Source organism: Ruditapes philippinarum, unplaced genomic scaffold, assembly GCF_026571515.1.
Source record: "Ruditapes philippinarum isolate M1 unplaced genomic scaffold, ASM2657151v2 ctg780_1_1_1_1, whole genome shotgun sequence".
NCBI lineage: Eukaryota > Metazoa > Mollusca > Bivalvia > Venerida > Veneridae > Ruditapes > Ruditapes philippinarum.
The window spans coordinates 1-25,913 of NW_026867221.1; the positions used below are offsets into that span (position 1 = coordinate 1).

General features: G+C 29.1%; 1 pseudogene; it reads right to left on the bottom strand.

Moving 5' to 3' along the window:
- Window positions 1-22,345: 22,345 nt before the first annotated feature.
- LOC132735337 (uncharacterized) overlaps window positions 22,346-25,913 on the bottom strand; it is a 30,392-nt pseudogene continuing 26,824 nt past the window's right edge.

Here is a 25,913-nt window from a genome sequence, read left to right on the forward strand (position 1 = left end):
TGCCTCAGGGGCGGGACAAGTTTTGATCTCAGGGGGCATAAGATTATAATAATATTGTAGAGCTACAATGTGGCATAACAGAGTGGATAACACGTCGGACTAGTAATATTATAATCGCTAGCGTGTTGGTTCAAACCCGTCAGGGGCCAGACGTTGTTTCCTTTAGCAATACTCTTTACACTCTTTACTCAGTATTGTTTTGTTCACGGTATGTTGTCTATAATCATATCTATCCTTCACAATCGAACTAAAATAACTTAATACTCATTAACTTATACTTCTGGTTAAATGTGTAAGTTCTACATCACAAAGACTTAAAGTTGTTTTTCCCTAAAGATAATCCATTTAGTGGTTTGAGATGAGATGTTGTTCAAAGAAATTGTCGATAACTACGGCCGATACCACTTTGCATATTGTCAGGTGATGTTAAAGCAAAATGTAACATATTAAACAGCTTTAAGAAGACGTCTCTTTTTATAAAATATTTGTTTGTATTGGAGCAGTCCAAGCGCTCGCTCATCGGACCGTTGACGCCATTATGGAAAGGCCCTGTTACAACCAGTTTTGCAATAAAAACGAGTTTTGCAATAATTTTATTGCAAAACTCGTTGCGTTGACATGATTTTGTTGCAATTTGATCACAACCGGTTTTGCAATAAAAACGAGTTTTGCAATAAAATATTTTTCTATCGGATTTTATTGACATTATACAAAATACATTATAAAATTTATCTATGTATATTAGGATTGACATGCAGGGATTATATTCGAGGATAATGAATATATAATATGCATATGCTCAAAAAATAATTTACATTCTAAATTTCATTAGTTTTTTATTTTTAATATTTATATGATGAAAGAATAAAACAATAAATAACATTCTAAATTTCATTAGATTTTTTTTTCTTTTAATATACATGATGAAAGAATGATCATCATGAAATCTAAGACATGTACATTTACAATAACAACTGTAGTTTTGGACACTCGTGTGCTCAAATCTTAGTGATATACATACATGACATTTTAATAAGGTATTTACTTACCAGTACTTTGATGAAATAGATAAATACGACTTTTGCACTAATTTTATTGCAAAACTCGTTGCGTTGATATGATTTTACAACCGGTTTTGCAATAAAAACGAGTTTTGCAATAAAATATTATTTCTATCAGATTTTATTGAGATTATACAAAAGACATTATAAAATTTATCTATGTATATTAGGATTGAAAGGCAGGGATTATATTCAGAAATAATTAATATATATGCATATGATCAAAAATTAATTTACATTCTCAATTTCATTAGTCTCTTTTCTTTTAATATATATGATGAAAGTGATATACATGCATGACGTTTAAATAAGGTCTTTACTTACCAGTACATTGAAGAAATAGATAAATAAGACTTTTTTATTACTTCAAAGCTTACAAGTACTTATTCAAAAGTGTTTACAATATTATTGCAAAACAAACTCGTTGCATTGACATATTTTTGTATGATTTTTTCACACCAACTTGTACAATTAAAACGATATTTGCAATAATAACCCGTTGCGTTGACATAATTTTATTGCAATTTATCCCAAGCAATTTAGCATAAAAAACGAGTTTTGCAATAAAATATTTTTATATCGGATTTGATTGAGATTATACCGTTGACATTATAAATTTCTTATGTGTAAATAAGAACTTGCATGCAGGGCTTATATTCAGGAGTATTGCAAACATGTATATGATTGAAACATTCTAAAAGTTGTTTTTTTTTCTTTTAGTAATTTTGATGGAATAATGATCATCATGAAATATCAGGGCATTACATGTTCAACAACAACTGTTGATGATATTCTTACATGACCTTGTTATAAGGTCGAAACTTACCAGTGTTTTTCAGAATGTAATGATAACATTATTGCAAAACGCCTTGCGATGACATCATTTTGTTGCAATTAATTTTTTCACAACCAGTTTTCAATAGAAACTAGTTTGGCAATAAAATATTCTCTATATCAGATTTTTTTGAGATTATACTCTAGACATTATAATGTTTATCTTTGTCTATATGGATTCGCATGCAGGGATTCAATTCAGAAATATGCATATAAAATGTATGGTTAAAAATACTTTTATTGCAAATATGATAATGGAATGATTTTTATTGAACACCAGCGCATTTACATTATCTGAAACAACTGTGCTTTTGCAAACTCTTTTGAACAAAACTCTGTGATATACATTCATGATATTGTTATAGGGATATTCAGGCAAAATAATGTCAAAAATATTAAAATGATCTAATGTACGCAAATCAAGCTAAAATGACTTTTCTTGAAGTTTCAGCATGAATTTCTGTTTAAATTCTATATATTTTGGGTTTGAAGCATGAATATATCTATATATGTTGAACAAAATTTAGACGCCAATAGAATCACCAAATAGTTTTAATCAGGTCAGGTGACGTGAACAAACCCTTGAAGTTACAATAACAGATATTATGGATATTGTGTGATTGAAACAAGCCTAAGTCATTTATTTGACATGTTCTTTAACGTTTCCAGAGTTCACTTTGACAACTATTGTGAAATGCTAGCGCTCTAACCTGACCCATGTGGGTCAAGTTAGGAAACCACCATTTTATTTTTTTTTATAGAGAAAAGTTTTGTTCCGTTGACTGTCTAATATATTTATTTTGAGGGCATTTACAGAATAATGAATGAAAAATTCAAAACTAAGAAATGTCTAGAGTATAATCTCAAACAAGTCTGATATAGAAAATATTTTATTGCCAAACTAGTTTCTATTGAAAACTGGTTGTGAATAAATTAATTGCAACAAAATGATGTCATCGCAAAGCGTTTTGCAATAATGTTATCATTACATTCTGAAAAACACTGGTAAGTTTCGACCTTATAACAATGTCATATAAGAATATCATCAACAGTTGTTGTTGAACATGTAATGCCCTAATATTTCATGATGATCATTATTCCATCAAAATTACTAAAAGAAAAAAAAAAAACTTTTAGAATGTTTCAATCATATACATGTATGCAATACTCCCGAATATAAGCCCTGCATGCAAGTTCTTATTTACACATAAGAAATTTATAATGTCAACGGTATAATCTCAATCAAATCCGATATAAAAATATTTTATTGCAAAACTCGTTTTTATGCTAAATTGCTTGGGATAAATTGCAATAAAATAATGTCAACGCAACGGGTTATTATTGCAAATATCGTTTTAATGGTACAAGTTGGTGTGAAAAAATCATACAAAAATATGTCATTGCAACGAGATTGTTTTGCAATAATATTGTAAACACTTTTGAATAAGTACTTGTAAGCTTTGAAGTAATAAAAAAGTCGTATTTATCTATTTCTTCAATGTACTGGTAAATAAAGACCTTATTTAAACGCCATGCATGTATATCACTTTCATCATATATATTAAAAGAAAAGAGACTAATGAAATTGAGAATGTAAATTAATTTTTGATCATATGCATATATATTAATTATTTCTGAATATAATCCCTGCCTTTCAATCCTAATATACATAGATAAATTTTATAATGTCTTTTGTATAATCTCAATAAAATCTTATAGAAAAAAATATTTTATTGCAAAACTCGTTTTTATTGCAAAACCGGTTGTGATCAAATTGCAATAAAATCGTGTCAACGCAACGAGTTTTGCAATAAAATTATTGCAAAACTCGTTTTTTTTTTTCTTTCATCAAAGAACTGGTAAGGTAAGACCTTATTGAAAGTCCATGTATGTATATCACCGAAATTTGAGCAAATACAGTTGTTGCTGTAAATGTATATGTCCTGATATTTCATGATGATCATCCTTTCATCATATATATTAAAAGAAAAAAGACTAATGAAATTGAGAATGTAAAGTAATGTTTGATAATATGCATATATATATTCATTAATGCCGAATATAATCCCTGTCTTTCAATCCTAATATACATAGATAAATTTTATAATGTCTTTTGTATAATCTCAATAAAATCTGATAGAAAAAAATATTTTATTGCAAAACTCGTTTTTATTGCAAAACCGGTTGTGATCAAATTGCAATAAAATCATATCAACGCATCGAGTTTTGCAATAAAATTATTGCGAAAGTCGTATTTATCAATTTCTTCAATGTACTGGTAAGTAAAGACCTTATTTGAATGTCATGTATGTATATCACTTTCATCATATATATTAAAGGAAAAAAGACTAATGAAATTGAGAATGTAAATTAATGTTTGATCATATGCATATATATATATTGTTTTCGAATATAATCCCTGCCTTTCAATCCTAATATACATAGATAAATTTTATAATATCTTGTGTATAATCTCAATAAAATCTGATAGAAAAAATATTTTATTGCAAAACTCGTTTTTATTGCAAAACCGGTTGTGATCAAATTGCAATAAAATCATATCAACGCAACGAGTTTTGCAATAAAGATATTGCAAAAATCGTATTTTTTCTATTTCTTCAAAGTACTGGTAAGTAAAAGACCTTATTAAAATGTCATGTATGTATATCACTGAGCATTGAGCACACGAGTGTCCAAAACTACAGTTGTTATTGTAACTATACATGTCCTTATATTTCATGATGATCATTCTTTCATGATATATATTAAAAGAAAAAAAAATCTAATGAAATTTAGAATGTTACTTATTGTTTCATTCTTTCATCATATATATATTAAAAATAAAAAACTAATGGAATTTAGAATGTAAATTATTGTTTGAGCATATGCATATTATATATTCATAATCCCCGAATATAATCCCTGCATGTCAATCCTAATATACACAGATAAAGTTTATAATGTCTTTTGTATAATGCCAATAAATCTGATAGAAAATATTTTATTGCAAAAAACTCGTTTTTATTGCAAAACCGGTTTGTGGCAAATTGCAATAAAATCATGTCAACGCAACGAGTTTTGCAATAACATTATTGCAAAACTCGTTTTTTTCTTCTTCAACGAAATGGTAAAGTTAACGACTATTAAACGTTCAAATCGTATGTATAATCAAACAAAATTGAGCAACTACAGTTGTGGCTGTAAATGTACATGTCCTGATATTTCATGATGATCAATCCTTTCATCATATATATTAAACGAAAAAAAGACTAACGAAATTGAGAATGTAAATTAATGTTTGATCATATGCATATATATTCATTATCCCCAAGTATAATCCATGCATGTCAATCCTTATATACATAGATAAATTTTATAATGTGTTGTGTATAATGTCAATAAAATCTGATTGAAAAAATATTTTATTACAAAACTCGTTTTTATTGCAAAACCGGTTGTGATCAAATTGCAATAAAATCATGCCAACGCAACGAGTTTTGCAATAAAATTATTGCAAAACTCGTTTTTTTTTCTTTCATCAAAGAACAGGTAAGTTAAGATCTTATTAAAAGTTCATGTATGTATATCAACGAAATTTGAGCAAATACAGTCTTTGCTGTAAATGTACATGTCCTGATATTTCATGATGATCATTCTTTCATCATATATATTAAAAGAAAAAAAGACTAATGAAATTGAGAATGTAAAGTAATGTTTGATCATATGCATATAAATATTTATTATTGCCGAATATAATCCCTGCCTGTCAGTCCTAATATACATAGATAAATTTTATAATGTCTTTTGTATAATCTCAATAAAATCTGATAGAAAAAAATATTTTATTGCAAAACTCGTTTTTATTGCAAAACCGGTTGTGATCAAATTGCAATAAAAAATTGTGTCAACGCAACGAGTTTTTGCAATAACAATTATTTGCGAAAGTCGTATTTTTCTATTTCTTCAAGAACTGTGAGTAGACCTTAAATTAAAATGTCATGTATGTATAATCACTGAGATTTGAGGCACACGAGTGTCAAGTACAGTTGTTATGTAAAATGTAATGCCTTATATTTCATGTGATCATCTTTCATCATTATAATTAGAGAAAAATATAATGAAAATTTAGAATGTTTTTTATTGTTTGATTCTTTCATCATATATATATTAAAAATAAAAATCTAATGAAATTTAGAATGTAAATTATTTGTTTTACCATATGCATATTCAATATTTCATTATCACCGAATATAATCCTGCATGTCATTCTAATATACATAGATACATTTTATAATGTCTTGTGTATAATCTCAATAAAATCTGATAGAAAAAATATTTTATTGCAAAACTCGTTTTTATTGCAAAACCGGTTGTAATCAAATTGCAATAAAATCATGTCAACGCAACGAGTTTTGCAATAAAATTATTGCAAAACTCGTTTTTATTGCAAAACTGGTTGTAACAAGGCCCGTTGCCACTTACAAAGTATAGTTAGAACCTACGATGTGTGTCGTATTAGTAAATGTATTACGAAATATTCCCAATACTGGACTGAAAAAACACATTTTCCCTCAATATTTAAAGGATGTGGAGGATTTACATTTTTTAAAACTACACTATTTATCATCAAATCCAGAAATACTGACGAAATTTAGAAAATGAAAGTGAAGAAATACTTGACTAAATATTTTTGCAACAAGTTTTGCGGATCTCACGGCGTATAGTCTGTGTAAAAAACTCTTTGTATCCTTAAACACATATTTGTTTGAACGATAAGTAATTTTTGATACATTTCCATCGTAAAAGAGAAGACTGGTAAAAACGGACTAGTTATTTACACTTTCAATTGTTATATTGAAATATACATGTGTGCACACCATTTCATAATAATGTAAACCACCTTTATATCATCGCCTTTCTTTTTTTTTTTTTGTCATTTAGAAATGTTCCTTAGTTATAAATTGGATATCATTTTTCACTCGTACATTTATCATGTATGTGGTTTATCACCACAAAATTCGAAATACTCTGAGTCAGGAAAGTAATCATTGCTGAACTTAAAATTAATATTCCGATTGAAAGTTGTACAGAGCACACATATAGATTCAAATACATCATTGTTATATCTAACTTGATTGACAAACAAAGATGTTTCTTCGAAAGATGAAATAAATAAAGATTTAAGTCTGTAGATTTATAGTAATTTATTAATCTATGATATGCAGATCAGTCACAGTCTGGAGAATATTACTTATAACATTCATATTTACAGAATTCAGCAAATACGTAAATAATAAATAATTTAAATTTTGCAAAATCATATACAAACTATAAATTTGAATTATATAAAAACTTGAAGCATTACTTATTCAAATCCCTAGAGAGGTGTGTTTTAATGTTGTTTTTGTTTGTGTTTTGTTCTTTTACTATTTTAAGGGGGGGGGGGTCACTTTAAACAAAGGAGAAAATAACCAGTGGACTCACTTTGTGCTGTGGAAACATGAACATGTTGCCCACAAAGATCCCAAATACAGATAAGTCATACAGGGGTTATCATGGAACAAATAACTTATATTGCGAAACAGTGAAAAACACTCATTGGTTCAAGCATAAGAGGAGCACATTTTTTATTTGAATCACTGAAGGTCAAAAGTAGAGGCAATATCTCGGGTAATTATCAATACTCTCGTTATTTGTGCTGTAAACTCGATTTGACCCCTAATTTAATGTTTCAACGGTATGGTTATACATGCGGATAAAGGTTATTTGATTTTAGGGGGGGGGGCTGTTGATGTTTTTCTTATAGACGCCTTGCAAAATGTAAGGTCAATTTCAGGTCACTCATGTTTTATTTAGTGGAGGCAGAAAGCTGTTTACTGACAAGCCTCCACAGAGAAGTTATTTCACAATAATCATACTTTAATTGTTAAAATAAGCAGTTGTTATTAGCAAAATATATCTTAAATGTTTCAGAAATTTGTGAATTATTTGATGCTTTTGTCTGCAGGTTTATTTTGGGTTCATTTTATGTAAAAGTTAAGGATATTACTTAATGGTGAATAAAATAGTTAAAAAAACTAATGAAATATCAAAAATGAAATATTCTAATGAACTATTTTTCATATAAATCAAAAATGGTAACATTATGATATTTCCATCTCACGGTCGGCTCTCAACATAAAATATTTCTTTTCTTGAAAACACATGAAAACTGTGCATTAACAGAATAAAATGATGCGGAACAAAATATTATGCTACTACGTTAAATATATTTTTAACAAAACAAAACATATTTATTTCATACAGGCATTCTTATTCAAATATATGGATGCTCAAATATGCAAAACACAGAAAACACCATGTCATTATATGTACTTAGATTCCTATACGTATATTATAAATACAGTTTAATTCAATAACTTATCAGTGGGCGCATTGAATGATAGTATCTGTAGCTTATCCAATGCTTTTATGTTCCAATAATAATGGATCTGCAGTGTTTTGTCTGCAGAAATGGATAGTTAAAGTAAAAAAAATAGATTTTTATACAGACAAAAAATACAGACAAAAAAGTATAAACAATAAAACCCAAAGATAAGGTCATTTTTGAGCATTTCAATGAACTTAGGCTATTAGCAGACAGCTTGCTGCCTCCAGATGTAACCTGTGGTGCAGCGTTCTATTTTTAGTAATTTTGAAAGGGGTCTATTTATTTACTATTTATTTACTATTTACAATGTTTGTGTTTTTGAAAAGCTTTCATTGATGCTCTATCTTTATTCGTTTAAAAATTATTTATACATTTATAAATATTGTAAGGTTTTTATTTCGGCAGTGTTCATACTATTTATCTGATCTTTAATACTCACTATCTGTGTGATTTACTCAAGTAGTTTTATATACTTTCCATTAAAGTTTGTAATGATATATTGTTACACAGTGAAACTTATTTATAATCACAAATTTCCTTTAATTTACTAAGATTGCTCTCAAAAAAATATCGTTAAAGGAAAAATGTTTCCAAATAGGAGGAAAGTTATAATCTATAACTCATTCTTATCTTTTTACTTATCTTTTTATCATTATCATTATGATTATTTTATTTTTGTTATAATCATGACGTATTAAAATGTCTGATCATAGTGATATATTCAATAAAATTTATAAAAGATATATCGTAGAATGATTTTCATTCTGCTCCTTACACTTGTAAAATCATTAATTAAAATAACGATAAGACTTTTTCATTCATTTAATGAAAGTAACAATTAATACTAGATACTGCATGTTTTATGTTGTATAAATGTATATTATTACCTTCAATATCATGTATCATGAAGTGTAAAAATACTTCTTACATGTAAAGCGAAGACAGAAACGAAAGTCATTTCATATTGGAACAAAAGGAGGCGCTTTACAAAACAACAACACTTATCTGTCTTAGGAATTATTTACTAATGATTTGCCGATAATGTGAATTAGTCAATGACCTGGTATGTAATACGAAGTTACAATAATCATTAATGTTTAAGCATGCATAATGTAATTAGCGTTTTGCGATTTTTTATCTTTCAGAAGTCAACGGGATCGAGATTTATAAGTGATGAGTGTGGAATATACAGTTATTATCAGAATTACACAGAAATACATAAAGATATTTGAAAAAAGTAATGTATGTATAGTCATTTACTAAAAATAATTTGGTTAGTCGACCATGAGAACATGATTAAATTAAGAAAAACTTATATTTACATATATTGTTAATAACTCAATGAATATAAACGTTATAATAATAATGCACTAATTTATGCGTCCACAAAATTATCTAATTAACATAATTCCACCCCACATATGTCAAAATAAAAATATAGTAGGACCAGATAATACACAGACTTGCAATACGCGTGTCTAAAAAACAACAACATGACATTGCGCACATTGGAGCTATAATTGATAACGAGCCCTCTAATATGTAAAAACATGAAAAATTCTTTATGGAAAAAAAAAATTAGAATGAATTGCTTTTTCACATATAATGATTATGAATGATAGTTGAATAAAGATTGGAATTGTAAAAAAAATTGAAGCACTCATTTATTTATGGACTTCCTAGATAGAAAGACATTCTGCTGACTTATGATACGTCGTTTTAGTAAAATCTACATATATATTTCAGAAAGAGGCAAATTATAGCATGATATATGCATATTGCGTCACATAGCTTTATAATGGCTATAATGGCTATTCTATCTTTGAATAAAATATCTGTTCTGTTCTGTTTGAATTAGACACGTAAAAGTGTAAAATACAATAAATTTTTAAACACGAGAAGGATGAACAGGCGCAAATTTGAATAATTCAGCGTTCCAACATATGCTGGTAATGTGGCTGTTCATTTTAATAATTTCGTGAGCACATGATCAATAAAAACGCACACATGTCGACTCTCTGCCATATACATATATTCGTTAAATGTTTACATTTATTTAATTCAGTCGAGAGAAAGTCAACTACTATGAAATTTAATTTCATCAGAAAAATCGACACATTTAGAAGATTGACAAAATATCTTACAAACTGTCAGAATATTTAATATCATCATTATTTAGATCTTTTTTCATCTGAACATAATATGTCATCGTATAACAAAATTCTGGAAACAAAGTGATCCCTCGGAAGCATTAATCACAACAAAATAACATAAGAATTGCAGACTCGGTTTTATTGAGTCTGTACATGAGGGATAATGAATAAGTGCAACATCCCTCACGCCCCCTAGCACCGGCTTGAGCGGTACTCAATTCTCAACACTTTATAGTGTTGGCATCAATGATTTTGAAGGACCAGAAAATATAACAACAATGAAGTAAGTGAAGTACCGGGCAACTTTTTACGGCTGCCACACGGCACTTGACACCTGCTGTTGTGAAGTGAAACCTTTCATTTATGCGTATCCTGGGTATTTAGAACAAGCGAAATTTAACAATAGATATTATATTAATAAATTCATGATGCATGTAAGGTAAATAGGGTAAGCGACGGTTGACGTTTAGGTTGAGTTTGTAACATTCTTATATTTTGAAACTCGTTGTTTCGTGTATGTGTGTGTGTGTTTGTTTGAGTGTGTGCGCGTTTAAAATTATCTATACTCGCCAGATGATACCCATATGAGCATGCCCCAGAAGAGTATTAGTCATTAAAGATTATTAAAATCCCCCAATTTTAAATGATTTTCCTGGCTCTTTAACGTGCCTAGTGTTTAAACGCTCATATAATGGACCTCGATTTAAACTCTCATCCGAAAGACTGATTAGAAAGTTTAGTGTACCAGCCCGGGAATCGAACCCACAATGTCGAGATATTTTTCACTCTAGTTTGTACTTTTATTGTTTGCTCTTGTGTGTCCGTGATCATCTAATCAATCTGTTTTTAAACAATTATACATGAATGATATTGGATCAACGGATTGTTAAACGGGTTGCTCTGTTACACGGTTAAAGTTCTATTTGTATATCAAATTTCTTTAATAAATGTAAAAAAAGGCGAAACATACAGTCATGTATTTCTTCAGCTATTTCTTGCGGAGGGTTCATCAACATCTTTCTGTCAATAGATGTAACGGCTGATTACAATCTTGACACTTCTTATCGCCCGCGAATGAATGACCTTACAGTCTAGCATGATTTACATATGAACAGAAAAGATGCACTCTAGACAACCTGAATATAGACCTGAAGTTTCCATTATTATCAAAATGCTTAACTTTTCCTACTTAATATTAATCTGAAATATTTTTTAAGTATCAGAAAATCTTAACAGAACAGTTACTGATCTTACTAACAATGTGGTGTTAAAAAAACTATCATTTTAGAAAATCTAGAAAAAAAAACAAATCTTTATAGAAAATAAGTCTAATTATCTGTGATTCTTTTTCATTTAATGTTTATATAAGATGCTGTTTATCTTCTAGCGACTTGTTTTGTATACTGAGTAAATAATAGCATTTTTAAAGATAGAACTTCAGAGTGCCGTAAAATCTAATCATAAATACATAACCCCTGCAATATGTACTTCTTAAAGGTCCAATATGTATCAGACATGCTACCATTTTTATCTTAAAAACTTTTTTTAATTTTTGGTATCTTGTTAAAACTCATTTGCCATATATCTAGGCTATCTGCAACTATGTGTTACACCACTCTATCATTGAAATATTTTTCTGTTGGTGGACAGAATGCACGGTCAGCGCGGTATTCGTATAATTATGTGTGTAATAAAATCTGGAACGAATTTAGCGGGCTTTATCTCTATCTCACCGTCATGGAAGAATTGATGTTCAGCAGTACAATTTGTACATTTGTGTTATTGTTTTATAATCAAAAGGATTGTACTTAAACTGAGCAAAAGGTTATGCGATCATCAGATGCAAATTTAAGGTATTTATTTTATTTTTTTTCAGTTCAGAATCAAAAATATGTATCAATGCCATGTAGTGATTGTTTATATATTTTAATTTTAGAATATAATGTGAAAATCTTTAAGGGATGGCGGTTGATAAGTTGACTTCTTATGAAATTATTGTTCCATATACATGAACATTGCACATAATTTTTTCGTCGATTATCGATTATATTGACACCCAAATAAACAAAGAAGGTTACTTTATTTTGAAGGAAGAAATGAAAAATGAACAGAAATCGGTATTTTTTCCTGTTCTTTTAAAGAACATAATTAAGTAACATTTTCTTTATCTTTGCACATTGTTAGAAAATCATTATAATTCATTGAGATACAAAAAAAATGATATAAACATATGGATGAAATAATTGAAACGATATTATTCGAACATTTAGAATAAAAATATCTAAATACATAGTCTCTTGTATCTATCTATAAGATGACATGTGAAGAAAATAATAAGTGAGAACCCTGAAACTTTATATCTTAAATGCCTTGTTGAAATTAATACAAACTGCATACACTTGTAAAATAATACACAGGAGGTCATGAACTTCGACTAGCCGATACAGTCCTACGCATTAACCCTTCCAGCCCGCTAAATCTCAGTAAGGGCTTATCAGCTAGTAAATCACTATTAACTGTACGTCTCCCATTTATGAGTTGAGAATTATTGTCATTTTTAATTGGCCCTAACATTGAAGAATCAAATTTCTGTAGAAATTTATCAATGTTTTTTTTTTCTCCTTTCTTGTTAAACCGGGTCTGCGGCTTAATTGAATTGTAAAACTTAGCAATTATTTGTAAATATACTTTATAACACACGATATTTTTTTTTTAATTTATAATTAATAAAATTCAATAGTTAAAGGTCAAGGTCACACTTATATCTTGCAGGTTCATGCTATCACATTTAGATATTACAGGTACAATAATTCAAAGAACAATATGAAGCAATTTGTTACTTTCATTCTCTTTTCTTTTCATAATACCTGCATGCTTGAAACCTTTTCAGGGGCATTCACCACTTGGGTGACAGCTCTTGTTATTTCTTAAGGTATCGGTTTCAAATATATATTCCTTATCATCATCCACATTATTTGATAATATGCAAAACTCTGAAACCACAATATTTCCAGAACTATATACCCTAGAACATATAATTTTCCTTGAAATAATGTTATATTTTACTCTAACATCTTCATTTCATATTAAAGGATTGACATTAAACTTCAAACATAGTTTCCAAATCATCAACTAGATCTACATCATAAAAAAATTATTTGACAATGTTTTAACACCAATTTTTCCATAATTATCTCCCCATGAACTTATTTTTTCTCTTAGAAAATGTTACTTTTCACTTACTTTTTTTTTATTTCTGAATGTATCTACTTCTAAACTTTAAATTTATGTATCTTATCATGTGTGATAAGATTCAAAACTATAGCATGAATATTTTCAGAAGTATTCCCCCCCCCCTGAACTTTTTCAATTAATGTGATATCATCCAGCTTTAAACTATACATTCTTGTAACATGATAGGATCATAAAACATTCAATGGTGCTGCTATCAGTGATACAGTGACAAGCCGTGTAATTACGATTAAATGCTCATCACTGACCAGAGATAGTAAATTATTTTTTTTTTGGGGGGGGGGGGATGGAAATGTTTGGTTAATGCGTAGGACTGGATAGATTACGCGTGAGTTAACCCTTATTAGTCGCCGGTAGAAACCGGCGACTATATTTGTAACAGTTTAATATTATATCTATGGTAGGAGAAGGCCTTAAAATCTGAAAATAAAAGCAAATCAATTACTGAACAATTAAGGACCACAATTATTTTTCAGAATCTTAAAAATTCAAAAATAAATTAACGTTGCTAAATGAAATGAAATATACAAATATTGACATCTTAAAAAGCAACATTACAATTTTCATAAAATGAATTAATAACGTATCCCTATGGACCAGTCATTGAATTTAGGGATACTTTTACTTTTTTCTAAGTGTCAAGCGTTGCTATTTTATGATTGATAAATCATGAATGATATTTAAAATGACACATTTAAATTATCTGGTTGTTTTATATCTTATGACACCTATTATATTTCATTATTTTATCTAATTATAAACAGATTCTCCCTGTTCTATTGTAAGAATCACGTGACTACACGTTGTATGTTAGTGTTATAGAATCTATTAATAGTAACAGATTGCTGATAAGAAACGGTATGGGGGCTAATTAGATGCAAATGTATAAATAATTACAAAGTTAACTTTCATTAATCAGTTTCATATTTTATATCATTAGAAAGGATTAGTACATTAAAGAATTAAATAAATTTTCAAAACCTTTTCATTTTATCTTGGTAAAGGGTTAAATTTTGCCCTTTCTGTCAATGTTCAATAGTTTAGTTTAGGTTGAACATCACAAAATAGATTTATGCTAAAGAGGCACATTTATTGAAATAGATAGTGGTAATCGTCGTCTTCGTTATGTTCCGTCGATTTCCGTCGCGCAGGTTACCAAAACGGTACGACACATAATAATGAAAACTAATAAAATATCTTTTTGTTAATATTTTATCGAACTGAAAGGCAATTAAACGTTAACTATATCGTATGTAACGACAGGAATATTGATTTCAACTAAATAGCTTATTTTTTTCGATAGCGCAAAAAAATAGTTTTATGAAAACTGCAAAAGGGATTTTCAAAGATTCGAATTTGGCCTACTAGGTCACAACTTCGTCCTATACTTACCACATATTAATTAATTTAATATCGAGATCTATACTATCAATAAAATCTTTAGCATAAATCATAATAAGTTACGTAAACTAACGTACGAAATACTTGCTTAATAATCATAGCAGTTCCTTAACAATATTGCTAAGCAAGTTTGCTTCATATATGATGTTTTATTGTGAATAAACAGTTACTCAACATAAAGTGTTCCTCTTTTCTTTATACCTGAACCATTAATTAAACTGATTTTTTTTATATTTATGATAATACAATCATTTTCTATCCGGCGACTTGATGCTTTAGCATCAAAATCTCTACTTGTCTCAGCTGTAATGGATCTCACTGGTTTATCAGTAAGACAGATTCAAACGTTTGATTATAAATAGGCGGGGCTATTTCCTTACTGTTTTAATTTTATAACACCTTTATACTATGCTATTAAAGAGGGTTACTGGGTTTGTTCATTTAATCGATTCATTTCATTATATAAAATACTTTCAGCAAATGAAAAGTGTGTAGAAGATATGTATTATATTATATGAATGAAATAAATGAGCTATGATAAATTTCTTATGAGAGTTATTTTCTTCTATTTATCTTTTTTACATTTACATTTTACGCTTTTCATGAACATTTATGCAGAATCTGATTTAACAATATTGACAAAAGGGCTTTTTAAATTCCAAACTGTATTCTTTTTTTTATCAATAAGATAAATTATGACGGTAGAACTAAGTTGTATCATAAAACAATTTAATGTTATTTCATTATTTGTTTTCAGATATGTGAAACAAACAACACAAAACAACAGACGTGATAGACGAAATCAACTAGATATCACACAGTACCTGGATTTTAGAATTTGATCTACAATTTTATTGATTGTCTGACAAACTTTATTTTATTATGCTTTGCTTATTTATAAATTTTTGTTGTTTTATTTCTATCAATTAACAAACATATCTTGAACAATAGATTACACATGTATTGTACTATGTACGAATTTAAAATAAAAAAATAGAGAGGACCGAATTTTCATTTTTTTTAAAATAACGCTAAAAAGAAGATGATACATTATTTAATAGAACATGTTTGAGTTCTTTTTCAAAAAATACATATTTGTTTTCATCCATTGAAACTAGTATGAAAATAAATATTTCGCGACAAGTGAAATATCAGAACTTTCATGCCACAATGTGAAAATTAATCCTGTATTAAATTCTATAGAATAAAGAACTTGAATTTTCTGTTTATTGTATACATTTTTCTTTTGTTCCGCATTGAAATTTGTCTACACTATAATTATGTGATTTGGCTGACTTAGAAGAATATAATCCGACAAGACACCAATGACAATATCGAAATAATTTCAATGCAATGAAAAATAAATTAAACGAAACCACTCATATTTATGTAATAAATATTTTTCTAAATATTTCTGAATTTATATTAAGGATATTCAAGAATATAATGAAGTTTTATCTGTAATTACATGTTTTATTTCATCGAGTGATATGAAAACAAATTTTTCACTAGTTGTTGTAGACACATGCTAGATATAATAATTTGATAATAATGAATTTCTGGAAAAATGATGAATTATCTGTTTATCATAGTTTGTTATGTTTTAAAATGATTGCAGCGATTACATTCCTTTTTCATTTATTTCAATATGTATATTGACAAAAGTGGTTACGACACCAGTGATAAGTACGGAAAATATGTTACTTTGTAGTAAAAGTAAACTTAAACATAGAAATATATGGAAAATGAAAATACGCATTTCATTTAACCAATTCTTCTTAATATTTTTTTTCGAAAATGTATAATAAATAAAACATATATTTAACACTACATTTAAACATAAGAATTAAGTACGACATATGCTTATCGTTTTTTTTAAAGTTTTATAAAAATCAGTTTACTTAAATGATCAAACGTGTACGATTAGTTATTTGATAAATATATTTATCTAACAGTAAGATGAATAATTTATAAATAAATGTAATATGTTATATAGCCCATTACTATATTTTTTAGTGTATGCACATTAATATTGGATGTATTTTTCTCTCTCTCTACTTTATATTCTCAACAAAAAATGAAAATGATCTGATATTTGTGTTATTTTTAACCTTTTTCAATTTCATATTAAAAAAATATATTGACCGTCTACAATTAAAAGGTTTTTTTGTAATATGCGTAAATTACTGTTACATTAAAAGTAAGATGTATGCCTCCGAACAACCACTTAGAAAATAAACCCATTTGAAATTGATAGTTGTATATCATATATCCGCAGAACAAACAGGTACAATGCGTTTCGTCTGAGGTTTAAAAGATAGGGGAATTGTTCCTCTATGTCTATGCTCTCTCTGTGCATGTAAAATTGTTGCTGAAAAAGCGCATTGAGGTCGACCCCCGGAAAAAGGACATCTGGAATTTCCTTTTATATTCTGGAACGCATTTGTTAATGATAAAATTGCAGACTTAAAATTATCAATTAATAACACAGATCAGTATATGATGTTAAGAGCTACTTCTGTGATAACATAATTTTATCATATTTGATAATAAATAAGAAAAATAGTGGTGGACAGGTGGGTGGGGATTGAATATAGCGATCATTATGAGAAAATGTAAACATTATATCTTCTTTTAAAGGTTTTGTTTCATCATAAGGCTTTGTTTCATCATTAATCAAGAAAGTGCAATCTGTTAAGGACATATAATAATAAGTATCCACTATCAAATGGACCGTTGACAATTTGGACCATAACAAATTATATTTGTATGGGTACAAAGGCAATTCAGTCCCCGGAAACTTCCCCCCCCCCCTCTTAAAATTTTTTTGTAAAGTGAATATTTTTATTATCGCAATCAACTGCAGTGCAGCATCATTGTCTGACATAATTATCCAGTATTTAAATCAAAGGTAATCTAAGGGGTCGATAATAGCCTGCCTTGCTCTATATATAATGTAATAAAAGGCAAAAAAAGCCCCACTTATCCAGAAATCAGGGTCAACTCTAAAACAAATTTCGGCCCTTTACGAACTCGACCCATAATTATATATAAATGGTAGTGGTTAATTTTATTGCTTTTTATATATTTTCATAAAAATTTTCATTTTTTAAAATTTTCACGGTCACAGACCTCCACTCAAGGAAAATAATATGTTTTATTGATGAAAGTACTAATTTGTATGTGAATTTGTAGAGAAAGGAAGAATTTATAATTTATATACTTCAGAATATTTTTTGTAAAAAACATCATTTAAAAGTTAAGTAAACAATCTTTCTCCTAATAGGTTTTTTAATAGAGGGACCACTTGCCCCTCACCGCTGTGGGTTCGAATCCCGACAGGGACTTTGGATTCTTTCATGTGAGGAAGCTCTCCAGCTAGCTTACGGAACGTTGGTGGTTCTAATCAGGTGCCCGTTCGTGCCTGAAATAATGCATGGAAGGGCGCCTGAGGTCTTCCTCCACCAGTAAAGCTGGAACGCCGCGATAGACCTATACTGTGTCGATGTGACATAAAACCCAAAACAAACAATATTGTAATTTTACCTTTGACCTCTTGTGACCTTGACCTTCATTTTGCAAATGACAACTCGCCATTCTAAGTTATATTAAAATCCAGCCATGTATATAGAAGTTATACTCTCAAATGAATGTTTAATTTATTCAACCTTTGACCCTCAAGTAATACCTTGACCTTTGCCACAGACGCCTGTATTTTTTGAGCGACCCTTTGCCTGAAGAAATTACACTCTGGACAATCATTTGCATCGTCCCCTCAAGTGTGACCTTAACCTTTGAAAAACAGACCTGGGTTTACCATGTGACACACCACTCATCATGGTGAAGTATTGTATCACACTATTTTGCAATGAACACACAGACAGACCTTTGCCACAGACACCTGAATGTTTCAGGGGACACTGTCTCAATAATATTATTTCTTAAGTTAGAAAAACCACATATAAGGTATTAAATGTATTTATTCTTCAAATAACTAACCTAACTTAAAGATATATTATGCTCAAATTTTATATTTGAAAACATTGATATTTATAACTATGGTTTATGTTTTTAATGTAGAGTTGTGTTTTATAAGTTTTGAGTGCACACTGGGACACTGCTACACATTTTATCACAGTCTAGATACATGGTGTCATTACAAAAACAACTTGCAGTTTTTTTTAAGAAAGGTCAGTAACAGAGAATGCATATTCCAAAACATATTCAAATTAAGACAAATTTAGTTTGAATTCTCAACATTTAAAAAAAAAAGTTCTGCAATAACAGTAGTTTTTCCAAAGATGAGCATAATATTTCTTATATTAATCCATTATACCAGCCAGGTATAAGTTGCATTTTTAGCACATGCAAAAAGTCCAATAAAACATATCTATAACAGTGTACAACAGTAAATATACTAGAACTATGATTAAAGCAGCACGCCTCCAGATTTATGCTTATTTTCATGAAAATTTTGAAAATGTATTTGAATGTATAACATTGTGAAATAACCTTAAGGAAGCAATTTACACATTTTCAATGGCGCTTTATAACCTCATTAATTACCAAAAAGTGGTCAAATTATGCATAAATAGCTCTTATTGCGTTAGTAACGCAGTAGAAATATAGTTGTAAATACTGAAAAATCAGTCATTTATTGCAAATAACATGTAAAATATTACTTGAATCTTGAATCATTTTACTTTTCCTGAAATCTTAGTACATATTTTTCAAGTATGGTTATATTGAAATAATTTTACTCATCTGGAGGCATGCAGCTTTAAACCACACCATTATACTTAATGGGTAAGGTGTGTAACTTTTATTTCAAAAATACATAAAAATACACAAATTGTCCCGGGTGAATCGGCTAACATATTATAAAAGAGGTTTTAAATGATCAACTTCAAGGTGATAAAATTGGATGGACCCATTCAAGAACCTACAAACTTCTTGTCTTGGATATTTAGTGAAAATTTCAAAACTTAGTAAATTTCAAAAGGGCTATGAAGAAAAGCTTACATAATTACATAATGTTTCTTGCCCTGTGGAAAATGATCCTTAAAAGAGGTCTTTTAAGAGACCAAGATTTTTATGAATGGGTGGGGTGATTGGGTCAATTTTGATTCAAGGTAAATGCTGAACAAAACTGAGGATTAAGATATCAAAAATATTTTAGTTTTGAAATATTTAGAAAAATGTTATATAGTACAATACAAATAGAAGAACAAATTGCATTACCTAAAGACAAAATGGAATATCCTCTGTAACATAAGAATTGTCGTGTAAATCAAGAGTAAAATAATGCTAAAAAAACCTAATAATGCTTAAAAAACCTATCTGTAAAGAAAACTAATAACATTTGTATTCATCACTATACAAAAAAGGGGACAAAAAGATTTTTAGGCATGAGAGAGCATGTGTGAGTGCTTGTGTATGTATGTGTATGTGTGTGTGTGTGAGTGCGTGCATGTGTGTGTGTGCATTAGTGTGTGTGTTTACATTACTGTTTTAGAATTGAATAATTATTAAAATGGAATATATTATGTTGAATACATAGAGGATATTGAATGAGTGTTGGTTTATAACTAAATTTATTGAACGAGTTGAATAAAATCATATTATGCAAGCATCTGGTGAGCATAATATTGTTATATTCAATGAGTTCAATAAATTTAGTATTTGATCTACACAAATATAATATTCTATTTATCACATATATAAAATAAGAACGGTAAACTGTTAACAATAGTCATTTTCATTTGACACTCCTATAATGTAACGCTAACATTAGTGCGCCTGAACGCTATGTTTACACAAATGACGTCACATCAAAGTGTTATTACAATAGTGTAATAATGTCTAGTGTTATATCTTTCTTAGTATAAATGGCTTTATTACACTCATGTGCAGCATTTTATGCGATATATGTAACAACAGTATGTTAACTGGAATGTTTGTAATTCATATATGAAAGAACATGATAAATGAAAAAAAAAACAACAACTGAGGATTACCAATATATTTCGCCTATTAACCAGAAAGAGTATATGGTTTCAGATCCTGGATTACCCTTGAATCTGCATATTTGTTAATTATTGTATTTCAGTGTCCATCATTTATAAAAATGTACCTAAAAGAGTAAAAAATATTGTATGTAATACCTTGACCCTTTAACAGCCTAATTTTCATGACAACACAAGGATGTTACTATTAAAGACAACTTTTATACAACTATTATAACTATTAAAGACAAATAAAGGAAACCAAAGTTTCTAGTTGGATGGCTAGTTTAAGAAGGTAATCAATAGGCCTCCAAAAATTTGAGAACCATCCGATGAATCATACCTCATACCAAATATGAAATTAAAAGTCAGTGAGGCAAATAGCCAGTGACACTGACCTAGACAAGAGTGGATTTTTCATTGGATCCATAGTTAACATGACCTGTCGGTGGACCAGTATTCCAATTTTTAAGTGATTAACTTGGAAAGTTGACTTTTTTTTGAGAAATTGATCTTTTATAAGTTATCGAATGTGCCCCTTATGTAATGGTATAAAATCTAGATATATATTATAATAATTACCAAATGATCTAACCATGACATTAACCAAAGTATTGCAGTATACATGTATATAGTAATGATTAAAGTAGTTCGGAATTTAAATATCTATGGAGCCATAGTTTTTAATTTCATATTCTCAGTAACATTAACCATACTGATTTGTATTGAAGTGAAGTTTCTGAACAAAATCATATTAGTTCCATGATAAAATATTTAATAATAATAAATAATTTAATGTTATCCATAGTTTAAGTTCTTAAACCAATTATCTAGTCTTCATGCCATCAATTATGATAGGGATTTTAAGTCAAAAATGTTTAAAAATCAATTGAATATGACACTTCACAAACATTAAGTAAAACAAATTAACATTTTTATATACCTAATTATTGTCTGTCAATAATGAATAATAAACTTAAATACAAAGTCTCCTTTGTATGTAAAGCAGCACGCCTCCAGATTCAAGCTACTTTTAGAGAACATTTTGAAAATGTATTTAAATGTAAAATATTGTAAAGTGAACAAAGAAAATAATGTTCATATTTCAATCAGCACTTCAAATTAACAAAATATGAAAAAATAGTCCTTATTGCGTTAGTAACGCAGTATAAGATAAAAAATAATTCAAAATTAGTCAAAATCTAAGAACATTTTTCTTAAGGTTTATTTTCTTGAAATATTTTGGCTCATCTGGAGGCATGCAGCTTTAATTATATGCAGCCAAACAAAACACACACTCAAAATCGTCTTCGATGGCTGATTTTGTTGTGACTCCACAACATTTTGTGTGGAACCACCGTCCACAAACACAGCACTGTATCAAACGCAAGACTCCCTTTTTCCCTTGCAGTCGGGCTGGTCACATCTCCTGTCATCTTTCGATACTCCTTTAAGTATTAGGGCAGATCGTACATATTTCCTATAATTTAGGCAATGTACCTGACGCATTATCTTAGGTGGCAGGTTATGTGCAATGCACTCTGCATTCTAAAATTTAAGAAAAATATTTTAAATATCCAAGAGCAAAATGTATGTGCACTAAGAAATACTCTCATTAAGACTTAACATCCATCAAGCTATTTGTTGAACCTGACATTCCCCACAATTCCCAACAATTTAAAAATATAGCTTTTAATTCAATTATTTTAAAGCATACAATTTTCAGCTCAAATTATCGAATTGATTTGATTTACTTGTAGCAGAAATGTTAATAATTTTAAAACTATTTGACAATGTAAATAATTTAAAAGTTAGATAGTTCAATTAAACCAACATAAAGAAAGGGGTGATAATTCTGCAAAAGTGCTTGGCTGATTGATTGATCTGCCTGTGGTGGTCAATAAATATTTTTAGTTTTAAGCATATACCTTTCAGACAAATAAAACATAATACAAGACGAGACACTGAATAGATTTTGTGTAAATCACTTCATTTATAATGTTTCTACGTATAATTTAATTACCATAAGTACAAAATTCTGGAAACAAAGTGATCCCTCGGAAGCATTAATCACAACAAAATAACATAAGAATTGCAGACTCGGTTTGATTGAGTCTGTACAAAGACACCACAGGAATGGCCATCTATCTGTTTATTTGAAACTGAATCAATTGCTGTCCATTGTCCCAGTTTTTCGTGTACCTCTGGGCAGGAATCCCTAATCTCCATATGCTTTCTGAAAGATAAAGGAAAAATGTATGAAATACATAACTTTTTGACTAATTCAACAAAAATATAACTTTGCTTTCTATGATTAGTAGGTCAGCCAGTAATTTCTTTCAGTACCTATACTTTATCAGCAAGATATAACAAACTTTAATTTCTAAGTTCTTAAGTTCTTTTTGTTACATATTTTGTCATATCTTGGAGGTTGACCTACCCGACCAGTCCTCCTGGATATGTAAACTATTACTGTTTACTGCCTTTACTACTCCCAAATGACAGAGAGCCATTTATTAAATCGAATGTCATGTGGTGGAGAAAATTTACACTCTCAAGAGGATTGAACTAGCTATCTCTGATAACTAATCCAATGCTGGTTGTAAGGTATCTTCTAAAGTGGTCATGGAAATGTCATTCAAAAAGTTTTCCTTCTTTAAGATTTGCATGCCTTCTTGTTCAGCAAAAAGGTTGTTTATAAACAAAAATCAATTGAATATCTGTTTGGAAGAAGTTGAGCTGTACATACCTCCATAAACTGATGAATTTCTCTGCATTTTTGCCATTCATAGAATCAAGTATGGTTACAGTTCTGTCCCTTGTGTTGGCATCCAGTAAAACCCAATGATTTCCATTGACATTTATCGGTAAGATAAGATGCTTGAACTTCAGAAACTGTACCTGAAATATTTAAGTGAAGCATAAACATTTTTTTATGTTCAAAATTTCATTTATTTGTTTATCCAACCATATTTTTATACGGATTAGGCTATACTTCTATATTGATAAGGTATATAAACAGTGACTAGAGAAATCCAGAAGTTTCTGTATCAGTATTAAATTTTTACATCCATGTTAAAGGTAAATTATATTTTTTGGTAAATTTAAACTTATTTATTGAAGATTTTTAGTTTAACTTGTTGACCAGATATAGTTACAGTCAGCATGAGGCCTGTAAATCACTATTTTTTTTACTATACAGCCCCTTCTTAAAGATGGGGTATGTTATGGTATGTTATGGTAAAAATCTCAGATAACTTAAGGTAAAACAAGAGCCATCACCACAGGGACAACACTTAATAAGTATGAAAAACTCACTGAAGATTTAATACTGCAGTAATAGCACTTCTAGTGAATATAACAGTCTTTAATAGTCTTTAACAAATAGTAAATCAACTTTTATATTCAATCTTGATTCACAGTCAGTCAAGGTCATGTAGAGGTCAAGATCAAAATTTAATTAATTATCAGTTCGCATCAAGTGTTGTTCTGTCCAAGAATGAACCAAAGCCATATATGATAAGTTAGTACATTTCAATAATTTGTCCTTGATGGTAAAGCTCAACACAAGGTCAAGGTCATATGTTTGTCCTTTACAAGTCAATTTTAAATTTGGCTTAATCTTCTTTTAGGATTTGCCATCCAGATAGATTTGCTCAATTATAGAGACATTTAATTCAAAAATAACAAAGTTTTAGCCAATCATAGCAAATAATAAGCAAAATTCAATAATTTGACCTTTACTGTCATTGATGAAAGCTATTATCAATTGGGTCTTTATAAAAAACCTTCTCCTCAGGATTGTTGCGTCTATATTTGAAGACAATCCATTCACAAATAAAAATAATCATAGCAAATTAAAATTATTGGTCTTCAAAAGTATTTAATGGTATGTCTGAGTTGGAAGACAATCCTTTAACAAGTATCAAGTATCAAAGTTCAATTATGGAGTACAGGTCAAGTTCAGTCTAGACAGGTTGAATGGCTTGTCCTAAGTGTTGCTGTGTCCAAGTATGAAGGTAATCCATGAAGAATTAAAAAACAGTTTTTAAGTTGACCTGACAACATGAACCTAAAATTACTTTTTTTTCTTCTGAATAAAGCTGACCATTTTTAAAATTAGTATGACCAAGATTTGTATTTATGTAACAAGCTTCTGGACTTACAGCTTATGTCTGGACAATGAAATTATATTAATATTTAAAAGGGTTTATTATTTATCTTTTTAAATAGCCGATGGCCAAGGTTGCCATTCTCCCACAAAACCGCTGTGTAGGATGGGAACACAAATATGTCAGTTACATTCATCTGTGTTTTGAGCAATCCAAGAAATGCATTTATTATCTGCAAATGATATGTAAATAAACATAATATTAAACAAATATTCCACTGATATTGCCTTGTTTCAGGTTTAAAATGCTATTTGTACTTGAAAGGGAGATAACTCCCTGTAAATGGTTCTCATAACCTTTATTTCTACTTGACTTTATTTCACCAAACAATCAAAAGACAAATATATATATATATATATATATATATATATATATATAGTTCAGACAAGTTTTGTGACAGACAGACAGACGACAGAAAAGTGATCCCAATATGTCACCATATATATATATATATATATATATATATATATATAGCGGGAAAAAAAGAATGAAGTGATGCCTTTTCCAGTTTACATTGCAATTGTTTATTAACAAAACTATAATAAATAATTGAAGAGAAATATCAACCGGTTTCACCCGTTAAAGGGATCTTCAAGATAATGACG